At 41.1% G+C, this 12576-nt stretch overlaps 1 protein-coding gene across 1 annotated transcript in view; it reads left to right on the forward strand.

Moving 5' to 3' along the window:
- STAG1 (stromal antigen 1) overlaps positions 1–12576 on the forward strand; it is a 165066-nt gene that overhangs the window by 18679 nt on the left and 133811 nt on the right. The window lies entirely within an intron of this gene.

A 12576-nucleotide genomic window follows, 5' to 3' on the forward strand; every position in this document is an offset into this window, starting at 1 on the left:
CTCGGATTAAGAGTTTTTTTAACTGCTGAATTCTGGGAGATTTTTGAAACAAAATTCTTTGAACTTGTACTAGTTTGGAAACAGAGAAATCAATTTTTTAAAACAGTTCTGCAGTACACATTTAATTGTCTGTGTTTATTCCAAATGCTTCTAAGGTAGAAAAGAAGCTTAAAGATTCTTGGCAAATACATACTACTTGGATAGAAACCCAAGAATTTTAACAGCTGTTTTCTGGAGAATGTCTTGGCTTTTCTTGTTCTTGGTGATTTATACCTATATGGGCAGTTTGATGTCACCTTTTGCTGATTTGTGGTTTTCAGTTTGGTTCTCTAAGGCAGCGTGGCTTTGCAAGTGTTTGAGTCACTCCTGTCACTGCCAGGACAGTGGGACAGAGGAGGGGACGAGGGAAAGAAGCTTGGGGTACTTTAATAATGCTAATTTTTGGTCTTTTGAATAGGATTAATATTTTTTATGGTTTGACATAACATGGTATTTAAATGCATTAGAAGGATTGAATTGCTGCATGTCTCTTTGGTGCACAGCCACTAATTTGAATTAAATTTGGAGGGGGTGGGAGGTCTCCAAAAGACAAATTCCTGCAGTTTTTGTGAAGGTAGATAATTGGCCAAAGTTACTCTCTTAACAGCTCTTTCCCACCCATCTTTTACACACTCTTCTAAAAAACCAAGAGCAGGATTTCAATTGTTTGAGAATCCACACAGTTACAGAACAGTAATCCATGAAGAACCAAGCTTCATTGTTTCCACAGCTTGTGGAACTGCTGGAAAAGACAAACAGAAAGGAAGAGTAAGTGTGCAGCAGTCTCAGATGGCCAAACCCTACGAAGAGAGCTTTTATCAGTGTATCAGCATGGCAGCAAAGACTTCTGATTCTGCGGTTCCTGGAAACAGAAATCATGTTTTGGTTCTGGAAGAAAATCTTAATCACAGTTTAAACTGGAGCAATTACATTCCCAGGAAAGGCATGAGGAGGGACAGAAAAATGTGTGTTGTACCTTCTCAGAAATCCCCACAAAGCAGCTGATCAGATTCAGGATCTCATTTGATGGCTCATGATGTGTTCTGGCAAATTCATTATTTTTAAAGTGGGGTTGTGCCTGACTCTTCCAAAGCCACATAATCCATCTACTGCATTGACAGAGAGAAGTCTGTGTACCAATCACTGTTCTTACTCTCTGGGTCAGGAGGTGGTTCCACTGCTGCTTGTACACTCCTTGTTTCTCTGGTGGGTGAGGGCAGGGGGCTTGGTGCACTCAGCCTCGGGCAGCAGAATGGGAATGCACCTTGATCATAAGAGGGAATATGGTTTTATTACATTTGATGCATATTGTATAAATGTTTATGGATTAGTATTTTACTTCTAATTTAAGAAGCAGTTTATTTGTATTAATTGCGTTTGAAACTTGACAGCTAGTTGGGAGCAATGATTCATTTACTGGGGAAAAATTCAGCTTGTTTGAGGTTTCAGGTTAAATTTGGCACTTTGAAATCTGGCTCTCCAGTGCAAACCGAGCTTTATGCAGTGCTGATGGCAAATGGGAAATTATTTCTAGTTAGCTAATAAATACAACTATTGACAGTTAAATACCAGAAAGGAGACACACCTTTAAATAAAATGAAAGCCTGGTGAGTTCTACAGCCTTATTAGAAGTCTTTTAAGAACTAAAATGTGGGAATTATCTCAATGATGAACAGATTACTGGAAAAAAGCCATGTAGGAGTCATTTAAACCATCAATTTTTCATGTTAGTGCTAATGTATTCATTTAGTAAGAAATTGTTATGTTCTTGCAATCCTGATAGCAAAGCTGATGTTAATGTGGCCTTTTGACTTCCATCTGAAGAAAAAGTGGAAGCCTAAGGACCACATGAATTTTCAGTGATAAGTGTCACGGCTCCAATGTTTAATTACAATGGCAAATTACGCATAAAGGGACAGTGGGATTTTGTAACACATCCTGATTATGTAAAGGCCAAGGCTGTATCTCCTCCTAACAGTGAGACAACAGCAGCGTAAGGATAAAATGTAAAAGGTACATCTTTAGGATCAAAAGAACACCTGAAATTATGGACCTAAAGGTCTGGTAGTCGGCAAATTATTTGTGGAGGGATGTTCTGGGAGGTAGGTAAGAATACAGTTAAACAGTGACCTCAGAACTCGCTGTAGGCTGCTGCTGGAAGGCACATCCAGCTTCCCTCCATCCTTCTGCCCTTGTTTGCCATGCTTTGTGCTCTTGCCAATGTAGTCTGCAGCACTTAATGTTTCAGAGGACTGTATTCTAAAATTGTGAATGTTTTATTTTTCAACTGGAAATGTTTCTTAGAAGAGGAGGCCCAGGAAAAGATATGAAGTATCTGAGTGCCAAGCAGAGAAGTAGTTATTTAGAGGGGCTTGCTGGCATACCTGACCTTGGTGACAGGAATGTAAAGACGGGCACAGACTCAAAAGAACAGGGGAGGGTTAGGACAGGGCAGGATGGAACCTTCATTTGGGTCAGTGAAGGAAAAGAATCAGAGAGGGATGGTGGTCCCTGACAGGGAGGTGTCCCAGCTCTGCCTGAATCTGCAATCCTTGAGCCACCGTCATGGAAAGAGGAGGAGAGGAAACTGCTCGAGTCTCACTCTGCATGGTCAGGGTTCTCACACTGGGTCTGTGAGAGGAACCAGCCTCCTGAAAATGCAAAGGAGAAGCTGGAAAGCTGATTCCAGCATGGCCTGGCTGTGTGGTTGGAGAAGTGGGGATGGCCATGGCATTCTGACTGCTGAGGAGCCATTGCCCTGTGAACTTCACCGGGTGCCTCAAGATACCAGGGTGGATGTCAAGACAAGTAGGGATTTTGTCCTGAATAAAGGGAAAGGTCCAGAGGGGAGAGGTAAATTTGGAAAGACACAAGAGCAACTGTAGTACTGAATGTAGGTGGTAGTGAAAGCTGGCCTGCATTGTTTATTGTCAGAGGGGTTTGCCAGGGTGGGATATAACGACATTTTTGAATAAGAAGGGACTCCCATATACTTATAATATTAGGGAATGAAAAGTATCACCTAAAAAGATAATACTGATGAAAAATCTAACTTGTGTAAATACAAGCAGTTGGGAATATATAGATTTTGGGAGTGTTCTGGGGAGTATGGCTACACACATGCATTTGTCTTGTGACTGGGCTTTTGGCCTCAGTAGAAGTACAGGTCTTTCTTCTGCCCTGTGTGGTGTTTTTATTATTGTAGATGTGTTAAAAAAAATTAGCCAGAAAATGGCACAGCTTTTTAATAACTTTGAAGATTAGGCTGTCTTGCTGTTCTAAATTATTTAAAGGTTTGATTCATGAAACTGTGATCAGCCAAAATCTGGATTAAAAAAAAAAAGATAATTACATTTTAAGATTCCTATTATAAAACCTGGAGAGCTATGTCTGTTGTTATCTCACTGGAAAGATGAAGAGACACTTCATTGTTGTATTTACAGTAGTTTTTAACTAGCCCTCTGCCTCATGACTGCTGCCAGCTGTCCACAGGTAGGAAGAAAAACGTTCTTCCATCTTCACGTGAGAAAGGAGATTTGAAGGCAGGTTTTTTTTTTTTTTTTGCTGTTCAGAAACTTTTCAGAACGTTACATTAACCATAACTAGAAATACTGGTTGGTTGTGCCTCTGCCTGCTTTGGTCCTGTGAAGTGTCAGCCAGATGCTGGGAGATAGAATTGCCCCTGTACCCTGACTCTGGGCCTCGCTGCCCCGGGGAGACTGCATCTCACAGCTCTCTTACAATATATGTTATGTATGTATAAGAATCAGACTTTCAGAGGTGGTCTTTGTTATCCAAGCTAAAAGGATTAGTTGTGATTCAGTTTTTAGAAAATCCTCCCTGTGAAGTCCAGGATAAGTGGAAAGTCCCTTCAGGAATTGCTGCACACATGTAACCAGGCCAGGGTTTTTGGTGGAGCTCACTTGGACTGAGCTGCTCCCTGAGGTCATGCAGAGGTTTGGGCAGGATTTCTGTCCCTTCCAGCCACCAGGCCCTCACACTCACACTTGCTTGTTCCGCCACCAGCGGGGTGAGAGAGAGAAATGGAAGGGTAAAAGCTGGACAACTCATGGGTTGAGAGAGGTTCAGTTTAACAGGGAAAGCAAAAGCTGCACATACAAGCAAAGGAAATCAAGGAATTCACTCAGCTCTCCCACAGGCAGGTGTGCTGCACCTCCAGGGGAGGGCCCAACACTGGTAACAGTGACTTGGGAAGACAAATGCCATCACTCCAAATGTCCCCCCTTCCTCCCTCTTCCCTCCAATTCATATACTATTCATGATGTCATGAGGTCTGAAATATCCCTTGGGTTGGTTTAGGTCACCTGTGTCCCATCCCTGGCATTGCCCTGGGAGGGCAGGGAAGGCCCTGGCTCTGTGTGAGCTCAGAACAGAAAGATCTCACTATTATCAACCTGTGTTCAGCACACACCCGAACACAGCCCCGTACCAGCCCCTGGGAAGGAAATTAACTCTACCCCAGTTGAAACCAGCATGGCCTTTTACTCTGTTTTCTGATACCCAGGAGGATTTCAGCTGGCATCAATACCAGTATATTGTCAAAGGCTGGGTGCTGTGAGAGCTTGATGTTCATCTCAAACAAGAAAATATTACAGGAAAGCGATTCTTATCTTTGTCATGTGAGAGAATAATTTGAACTGGATTTGGAGGATGTGAGAAAGGAAGTTGAAACACTTTTCAAGGTCACATTGGAGCTCAGAAGCTCTGCAGGCTTTCTCACCATGTCATTGATGCAGACAGCCCCTGGTGATCCAGGCTCTCTGCAAAGCTCATGCATCAGCCTTTATGTTCTGTACAGAGAATATTGTGCAGTTAGCAGTGCACTGACCTTCCCCTGCTCAGAGTGGCAGTCCATGGACAGCACAGGTGCCATAGCTGAGCCAGGTGAAGAACTGGAACTTAGGGCATTGCACTTGACTGAACATCACCTGCTGGTGTAAGGCAGGGCTGTGAGAGGAAACAACAGAAATGAGCTCCTCTGGGTAGTACTGGAGTATTCTTGAGTTTCTCATTGTGCTAGTTGAATTTTCTTGAAGTTTTTGCTCTGTGAATTGAATTTTAGATGTTCAGTTCTTTTCTGTGTTTATGCTTTGTATCTAACACTTATCACAAAAAACTGGTGGACACCTGCATCTAGGGAAAGGGACAATGTCACAGGCTTAGTCTGATGGCTAATTAGAAATAACCTGGCCACAGGATTTCATGAAGTCTTCCGAGGCTGAAAGTAGATACTCAGTTTGTTTACTCAATGTGTTTTCAAATCCATTGCTTCTTATTAGAGATTTCACTCAAAACATGTAACAGAAACTTAAATTATGTTTTCTGTCTGTTCCTATAGATTACTTTACAACTGAGTTGGACTTGCTTAAATTAGACATTTAATGATATTTACGAGTGATTTCCCCCTTTAAGACTGAACTGAAGTTTTTTCATACTTCATTAATTGTATGCACTTAAACAGGAATATAAGAGTTACATCTTGGTGCTAAATATGTGTCATTTGTTCCTTTTTTTCCATTGGTAGTGAGTCTAAGCCCACACTGGGTTTCCCAGTACTTACTTTTGTGGACATAAAGCCTCTGTGTTTATTTGTTAATTTTTTTTTAGTATGTGGTGTGTTCCTGTGAGCCATGGTTATTAATTGACAGATGAGTTACACTATGATGGCACTTAAAATGCACAACGTGTATTTCTGAAAGCAGTCGTTGCTATAGCAACTTTCTAGTAGGTCACTGGCGGTGTTGTGTGAGTGTGTGTGTATGATTTGGCTGTTAATGCAGACTAATACTGGTAGAAAAATGAGAAATGGGAGAGTCAGAAAGAAGGTAGCCCTTCCCCCCTCCCTGTCCTCTCCCCTCAAAACAGGATAAGAGAATTTTGTGGAGAAAATGCTTACTTAGGCTATTGCATGTATTGGCAAGAAACTGGCTATCATCTGCTATAATTAGATGCTTTCTTTCTATTTATGCAAAGATTATTAAAAAGCCTCCAAATGGCCTTAATCTGACTGTTTTTTCTTCGACATCTTAAGAGTTTGTTTAGGAGAGGACTCCATACTCAGTTGATCCAAAAGCAACGTGTTGTATTTATTGAGCATTAATACCTATTTTTGAAGTACATCTGTGGTATACTCTGGAATTTTGAGAAATTGGAGGGGTTTTCCCTCTTTTTTTGTAAGATCTTTCAGCAAGGTACAATACATTTCCGTGGCAGTTTAGGCCAATGCAGATCTCCTGGTCCTGTTCTTTCCTGGTTGTTCCCGTCTCTTCCCTAGCCCTGGTCCTGTGCTCATGCAAAAAAGGGATGAGCGAGTTCAGGGAGCTGATCCAAATACAAACAACTGGAAAAGAGTTTTTGAAATTGCTAGATGATTTCCTGGATTGTGCAAATGGGCAGAAAGCCAAGTGCCAATACAGCCCTGGGAAGGAGGAGCCACGGTGCCTGATGTTCAGGGCAGTGGACAGTAGTGACTGGCATTCCCAGACATTCATTCAGATGTTACTTCCTACTGACTCTGCTTTTTGTTTTGCTCTGAAACTTCGCTAAAAGTGCTTTGCAGAGGACTCTATCCCAAATGCTTTGCATTTGTGTTTTTCTCTGAAGTAGTTCTCTAATAGTGTCTCCCGGGTTTTTCTTTACTTTTAAATTTTTACTGCTCTATTTAGAGAGCATTCATATATCTCTTTTAAAGTGATCAACCTATAGCTAGGCCATTATTTTGAGTCTTGAATTAATACTGCCTTAAAATAACAGAAAATTAATGACTTATGGGAGCACATTCTAGATGGTGATAAATGAAAATAATGTAACATGTAGGAAGTGTACTATGATACTGTAATCTAATAGATTTTTTTTTCTCGGGTTATATATATTGTGGAGTGTTTAATGTGGGCTTTGTTATGTGTTGCCTCCTTTGTTCTGCAAAAGCTATGAAGAAGCTGTGCTGCATTTTCAATTGAATCAATATGGTAGAATTGCTGTGCTGCCTGGATGGGAGCAGGGAGGGCAGGAGGACTGGATCTGCTTCCCCCCTTCTCTTCTATTCCAGTGTCCCCTGTGTCTCCATTCACTGGTTTGCTGGGAGTATCCAAGCTGTTTAAAAAAAACTAAAAAAGGGGTTAGGAACATGTGGTCAGGAGCAGGAGGAAAAAGCAGGGACTGCATTTTAAACAACAGCAAGCAATCAGATTGGTTCAACCATTGTATGAAACCCCATCCCAAAACCCTATTGAAAAAGAAAGTATCTGTTCCATGTTGGTTTGGTTTATTATTATTATTCTTTGATATGTCACCATGTTCTCTGTGTTTTGAGAACTTGATTTGTGGAAATGCTATGTGTTGTTATAACCCCTGGATAAAAAACTTCCTTGATACTTTTTAAGTATTCAAATGATTGCTGAATGCTATATTAAATATATTTGTGTATACTGTGTGCTCTGGAAAAGCTTGCTCTAACTTTGCCTCAAGGGTGAAGGCAATGCTTATAGATTAATGTTTACATTTATTTGAATAATTTCTAGGGAAATGGAGGTAGGACCAGGTACAAGAGAAGTGAAAACTTGTGTCTTCCTTGTATTTTCTGTAAGGATTGTTCCTAGAGGAAATGTTCCCTTAGTTAACTCCTGGGGTTAAAATTTTTAGCTAGCATTTGCTCTTCAGAATCTCATGGGAATTGAGAATCTGTTTAAGGAAATGCTTCAAAATATTCTTACTCTTGCTCTCGCAGCCTGACAGTTTCAAATATCAGTTGCTGGATGTATTTTCATTTTATGTAGCTGTGTAAGATACTGAAAGTCCTCTGCTTGTTTTTCTGAAGCACAGAAGAAAGATTTGCAAATTCTTCAACATTTAAAGCTCTGTGGTCTGTTCTCTTCTCTGCAAAAACAAAAGCCAAGGAGTCTTACAGGGGGAAGTATCCTCTTGTGTGGATCAGCTGCTGGAGTTCCCCCCTCACTAGAGACCCTCAGCTTCTGTTTTCCATAGCTTCTGTAAAGTTTTGCTCAGTCTTACCAGCAGTGCTGAGGGTATTGTGCATTTTCTATTTCCAGCGTCTTATATTTGATGGTAGATGATTCTCTTCTAGGCACGAGGTTTTCTTTTCTCACCTGTTAATTTTTCTTTTTTCTTAGTCTATTGTTCCCAGGGAAAAGATTTGTAAGGCTGTCTGTGGGTAAGCAGGAGGTTGGTACTGTTGGAGACCATCACTGTAGCTTAGCAGAGAATTCTGTGAGTAGCAGTTCTTAAATTCCAGATGTTGAAGACTGTGCTCTGAACACTGGCCTTGACTGTGCTCTGAACACTGGCCTTAACTTCACCACTCTATCCTGAATGGAGCTTTGGCCTTGCACAGACACAAACCAGCAGATGCCTCTAAGCCCCCAGCACATTTCTAAACAAGTTTTGGTTGTTTCAGGGTAGCCTCAGGATCCCACATTTTTCCTGTTCTTGGGTCCCTCAGAGATGTTGGTTTGTGGCTTGGTTTCATCTGTTAGCCTGCTACTTGTGAGGTAGCTCACTGCAGCTACTCTGCACTTCTTCTGGTGATTAATACTTGGATTCTTTCCTCAATTCACAGTCAGGGTTAGCTGTCTTTGGGGATCAGGTGGGGAAGAGGTTTGGTACCTTAATTATTTCCTATGGGAGGATAATGGGTGTAGGTTGCTGGCAAAGCCCATGTTCCATTTTTCCAGTACCACAGGGTTTCCTCTCTGCTTGGGTATCTTTAGAAAAATAAAGCACTGGAACTGTTGATAGTGTTACTACCAACACCATGGAGCAGCCTTTATCTGCTGGCAGCTTTTCCAAGGGAGGCAAGATCTTTCTTGTGTCTCTTTTTAAGTGGTCCATTTTGGCTAAGCTTTAGTTAAGCTATTTTATTAGGCTGAAAACTACTGCATTAGTCCAATAAATTATTTGAGTAAATACTTCCCAGATCAAAAAATTCTTCCTTGTCTAGGGGGAAGGACTGCTGTCAGTGTTACCAGGAGAAAGTATTTTGGGCTAGGCTTTGAAGTTGGGAGCACAGAAATGAATTATGCTTGCACAGACACTGTCACACTAATTCCAGTTTTTGTCATCTGCTTGTCAAATAACTCTTCAGAAATAAAAAGAGGTGTTCCTGTATTTCTGTAAGCAATGCAAGATACAGTTATAAAAGAAATCATCAGTGTTTGCAATTTAGAGTATCCAAGTAAATTAGTGATAGCTTTGACGTTTGAGTTGCCACCGTGCCTTCAAAGTATTGAGTCAGGAGGGAAAACACTCAAAAGGGAAGTGTGGAAGATGGTGAGAAATCAGCTGTTGTGTGGTCAGTGCAGTTAGCAAAGCATGATTTGGTAATGCTGCACTGCAGTAAATCCACAGTTCACCTGTGTCCTTGTGCTCTCCACCTCCATTGCAGCATCACCTCTGCACCTTCCCTGGGCCAGGCAGGGCATGTGGGCTCTGAGCCGTGAGTCTGATAAACAGGACAAAAGCAGCCCTGCAGATCCTGCTCCCCTGCTCCACCTGTGCCAGAGCACTGGGCTCAGCCAGTGCCTCCTTTCAGAAATGCCCTTTTGAGGTACCGTCCTTCTGTCAGGCCTGTTGGTGTTTGACAACACAGCCAGAAATTGTCAGGAGATGGAGGGCAAACAGCCTGGATGGATGTGTAGTCCTTAAGAAAGGAAACTGAATTAGCTTCTTGTCCAGGTCATGCACACTGGTTTTTGTGTCCTTGCCTCTCCTCCTTGTACTTCTGATAATGTTTGTTTGGTTTGTCAGATTGTCCAGTTTGGAACTGGCTTCTCAACTGGTTTCACACAGTGTGATCATTATCTTCCACCTGTACACTCATCATTCCTGTATCTGGAAAAATGAAAAAGCAATGGAAGAGATATTGAGGTTTTTTCCAAACATTTTTTTCCCTGAGAAAGTTTCCCTTTTAATGGGTTTATTGTGCTACGCAAGACATTTTTAAATAACAAAGAGCAACCAATTTTGCCCCCCCTAGCTAGTCTTCCTAGGGTTTTTGACTAACCAATATTAATTTCTGAATGATAAAAACTTTTTTTCAGGATTATTTACTGAGCTAAAATAAATCTTTTCCCCAGGCACTAATTTGTCTTTTCCCGACTGCTATTTGCTTTTTGGCCTATTGCAGAACTGTTGCCAGTTGTACATAGTACTTGATAATAACTTAGTTCCTAGTTCTTATTATTTCTTTGTTAGGGAGGTCATTAGGAAATGTTGGTGGGTAGCCATCCCTCTTTTAGCTTATATTTTAATTCTTGAGTCCTTGGATTCTTTTTTTTCCCCTCATATCTCAATCTCAATCAGGAAAGGCTTGTAGGTAAAGGTAATGTATTTTTTAGGTTGATTGACATTGCTGTGAAAAAGCAGGCAAGCTCCTGGATTACACTGCTTTAGACTGAAATAATAATATTTAGATTGAAATAAAGCCACAGTCCTGAAGATCAGTACAGGTAGAAGGCAGTTGATTGCTGTGAGCTCTGCTGAGGTGTGGGGAGGTATTGCCTGTGGGGCAGAGAGATAAGTTATAGTGATGGAGAAAACTAATGTGGGATAAAGCCACTTTCCCTTTTGAATCAATTATTTAAAATGAATGTGAATCTTTATTTTCCAGCTGTGCACCTCCCTAAGTGTTTCGGATCAGTTTCAGATCAGATTCCATTAGGAGTGGAATGGTTTTGTTCTGGGAGGTGGTGTTCAGGCAAATCATCATTTTCTTGTTTGCTGCTCATCCTCTTGCTGTTCACCTGTGTAGTGTTGGGGAAGCCATTGGGCTTTGGGGAATTGTGTTAGCCTGTGGATTTACATTTGAATTTTGGTTGCAATATGAGGTCACCTGGGAAACATGCTTGCAAGGCTTTTTATTTCTAGCTCCAGTATGGCTGTGTGTGTCCATTGAAAAAAATGTGCTTTTCCTCACAATTTTGTTGTGGTGGTCAGGTTGTTTTAAGACAGATGAGAAGAAATTTTTTGATGTATGCTGTTTCAGTGAAGGATTTGACTGTAGTGCTGTTACAGGTCAAAAGCTGTGCCATGTGTACTAATGGAGGATGTACCATTGGTGAGGTTTGTTCAGCGATGCCGGTAGGTTTTTGTGTGAGGAAGTCTTTGGGGAGATTCTCTTGGCTTAGTGCAGTGCTGAGCGCTCACAGCACACACCCAGGCTCTTGGGGCACTGCCTCCACTTTATGGCTTGTTTGAGTTTCACATTGTTGGCTTCCTGACAGGAGGTGTTGGCCTGGTGGACAGGAAACCAGTCTCAGTGTAGGCTTTGGGAACGGTCTGATAGAGGTGTTTGGTGTCACACATTGGATGGCTTTGAAAGTGTAAGAGTCTTCAGAGGAAAAATACACATCACCTATATGGTTCAGAAGAGTAGGCTTGGTTGTACCTTTATAATCTTTGTTGAAGTAATAAGCTGATGAGGATTTCGGCCTGTTTATGAGTCTCGTCCACTGCCTTTAGACTGGGACAACATCAGGTTAGGATGGATTTGGACTATGTAGCAGCATGTGGACTCTGGAGTTCTTTTAAGTTCTTAAGGCAAAATGTGGTCGATGGGAAACTGATGATCTGACTTAGTGACTTTGTGATATCATTGATGGTTTGATGGAGGGATGATTTAAATTGCGTAGTTTGTCTTGTAACCAGCTCACTGAGTGGTGAAGAGGGGAATACTCTAATGTGTTCTGATGGGGTTTTTTTTCCATATGCTCTCCTTGGATTAATGACCTGCACAGCTTCTTGGTCTTGGGGAACACATAAGAAAATTCCTGGTAGAGGAGACTACTGTTGATTCATTTACTGTGAGGAGAATTTGAAGCAAATTTTAATGAAGAAGAACCAAGTTAGAGTTGCCTGCTTGTTTTGCTATTGACAGGATTTGAGATTACTCACAGCTTTTTCTTTGGTGTCTAGGACATGGTGAGATTTAGGGCTTGGGTGGTTTGTTTTTTTTCCCTGAAATGCTGCAAGTTGTGGATTGGTTCAGAAGAGGGATTGTTCTGGTACAAGGTGTAGTTGGAGGGTGTCTGGTTTGATATCAGGTTGAATTTTGTCAAGAAGTTGTTAAAGTTGGGAAGTAGAGGTTCATTCTGTAACTTTTCTATTGATATATATAATCTTTTTTTGATAACCTAATCTTTTATGGTCCCCCTCTGCTCCTTTTTTTTGACTCCTGTTCAGTTTTCACAAACTCTTTTTTAGGAGCAGCTTTTCAGGTGTTTATAATTTAGGTTCTCTGGCTAGTGGATATGGGAAGGATATGGAAATTATTCTCTCTCTGTGGTACATCCATATACTCTGTTGATAGTCCCATAGAATGTCAAGAATCAAAAAATCTGTGGTACCATGACCTCTTTTGAGAAGTCTCTTATATGCTAAAGCAAATGGGATTTAAAAAAATCATTTACAGAGTTACTTGGGCTAAAAATAATTAATAATGGAAGAAAAATGGCTTTCTTATATTTCCTGTTGAAATTTATTCCTGCTTAAATCAATAGCATC

The sequence above is a fragment of the Vidua macroura genome, chromosome 10 (assembly GCF_024509145.1).
Source record: "Vidua macroura isolate BioBank_ID:100142 chromosome 10, ASM2450914v1, whole genome shotgun sequence".
NCBI classification, from domain to species: Eukaryota; Metazoa; Chordata; class Aves; order Passeriformes; family Viduidae; genus Vidua; species Vidua macroura.